Source organism: Cupressus sempervirens, chromosome 7, assembly GCF_028749045.1.
Source record: "Cupressus sempervirens isolate cs-2001-9-10 chromosome 7, ASM2874904v1, whole genome shotgun sequence".
In the NCBI taxonomy this organism is placed as follows: Eukaryota; Viridiplantae; Streptophyta; class Pinopsida; order Cupressales; family Cupressaceae; genus Cupressus; species Cupressus sempervirens.
Window position 1 is genome coordinate 690,356,298 of NC_143124.1, and position 2,567 is coordinate 690,358,864.

The following is a 2,567-nucleotide window of genomic DNA, read 5'->3' on the forward strand; positions in this document are numbered from 1 at the left end:
CACGACTCATGCCACCGTCGACTTTTCGCTCGAATCATGTCACCCAGGGCACCTCGATGCTACGTGACCCGAGCCCTGTGCGCGATCCAAAACCGGGTAACGTTTTTTTTTGAACTCCCAAAATTTCATTCTTTTTTGCCTTACGAGGCCTATCATGATCTCTTTTTATAAAGAAAATTCTCAAATCGGATCGTTTCGGCTACCCTACCTCGAATTCGGCTAGCTAGGCGTAACGCCTCGAGTCGGCTCGGCAATACGTGAACTGAAACTTGTGCGTGATCCAAAAGCGGGTAACTTGTTTTTTTTTTTTGTAATGCCCAAAATTTAGCGCTTTTCGCTGTACAGGGCCTCTCATGATTTTTTTTGTTTTTTTTTTTTTTTTTTTCCCCTCGTCGACCCAGTCGGGTCGCCCGAGGCTGGGGCGACGGAGATGGGTTGACCTAGTCGGGTGACCCAAGTTGGGTCGACCCAGGCGTGCGATCCTGGCTGGGGACAGCAAGTCGATTCTATAAGTTTGCTTGCCAATTTTTCTGGCCAGGTCGGCTCACCAAGTCATCTAACCATGTGGTCTTTGCCAAATCAAGAATTGACTCTTTAAGTCCACTCACAGCTCGTCAAGACGGCTCACCAAGATGACTTACCATCTCGCCTCACCAGGTTGCCCCACCAGGTCGCCTCTTCTTTAAGACCGCTCACCATGTCGGCTCCCCAAGCCACCTCACCGAGTCGACTATTCAGGTTGCCTCACCAAGTCGACCCCTTAAGTTCGCTCACCAAGTTAGCTCCCTAAGTCAGCTCACCATGTCGAATCACCTAGTCGTTTTACCACCTTGCCCCAGCAGGTGTGCTCGCCAAGTCGCCCCGCCGAGTTGCTTCTCTAAGCCCACTGACCATGTCAGCTCACCAAGTCAACTCTTTAAGTTCGCTCACCAGGTCAGCCCGCCCAAGTCGCCTCTTTAAGTTCGTTCGCCAGGTCGGCCCGCCCAAGTCGCATCAGCGGAGCCCACTCACCATGTCAGCTCACCAAGTCGGTTGTTCAAGTACGTTGCCAAGTCAACTCTTTAAGTTCGCTCGCCAGGTCAGCCCGCCCAAGTCGCCTCTTTAAGTTCGTTCGCCAAGTCGGCCCGCCCAAGTCGCATCAACGGGCTAACTCGCCGAGTCACCTCACGAAGTTGACTCTTTAAGTGCGCTCACCAAGTCAGCTCACCAAGTCGACTCACCATCTCGCCTCGATAAGTTGGCTTGCCGAGTTACCCCACCAAGTCGTCGCCTCTTTAAGCCCGCTCACCGTGTCAGCTCGTCAGGTCGGCTCACCAAGTCGACTAATCAAGTAGGCCCACCAAGTCGCCTCAAGGATAGCTCCTCACCATGTTGACTCAATGAGTCGCCTCACCATGTTGACTCTTTGAGCCCGCTCGCCGGGTCGCCTCACCAAGTCGACTCGAGTACGTTGCCAAGTCGACTCTTTAAGTTCGCTCGCCAGGTCGACTCGCCAAGTCAGCTCACCATGTCATCTCAACGAACCAACTCGCCGAGCCGCCTCACCACGTCGGCTCTCTAATACCACTCGCCAAGTCGCCCCACCAACTCGCCCCGTTAGGCCCACTCACCACATCGCCCCGTTAGGCCCACTCTCACCAAGTGGACTCTTTAAGTCTGCTCATAAAGTCGAGCCACCAAGTACTCTCACCAAGTCGACTCTTTAAGTCGTTTCATCGAGTCACCCAACCAAGTACTCTCACCAAGTCAACTCTTTAGGTCCGTTCATCAAGTCACCCCGCAAAGTCGACCCTCTAAGTTCGTTCATCGAATCACCCGACCAAGTCGACTGTTTAAGTCCTTTCATCAAGTCACCCCGCCAAGCCGACTCTTTAATTTCGTTCATCAAGTCACCAGAACAACTACTCTCACCAAGTCGACTCTATAAGTCCGTTCATCAAGTCGGCCCACCAAGTACTCCCACCAAGTCGACTCTTTAAGTCCGTTCATCAGTTCACCCCGCCAAGTACTCTCACCAAGTCAACTCTTTAGGTCCGTTCATCAAGTCACCCCGCCAAGTCGACCCTTTAAGTCCGTTCATCAAGTCGCCCCGCCGAGTTGCTTCTCTAAGCCCACTCACCGTGTCAGCTCGCCAAGTCGGTTGTTCAAGTACGTTGCCAAGTCAACTCTTTAAGTTCGCTCGCCAGGTCAGCCCGCCCAAGTCGCCTCTTTAAGTTCGTTCGCCAGGTCGGCCCGCCCAAGTCGCATCAGCGGGCTAACTCGCCGAGTCACCTCACGAAGTTGACTCTTTAAGTGCGCTCACCAAGTCAGCTCACCAAGTCGACTCACCATCTCGCCTCGATAAGTTGGCTTGCCGAGTTACCCCACCAAGTCGTCGCCTCTTCAAGCCCGCTCACCGTGTCAGCTCGTCAGGTCGGCTCACCAAGTCGACTAATCAAGTAGGCCCACCAAGTCGCCTCAAGGATAGCTCCTCACCATGTTGACTCAATGAGTCGCCTCACCATGTTGACTCTTTGAGCCCGCTCGCCGGGTCGCCTCACCAAGTCGACTCGAGTACGTTGCCAAGT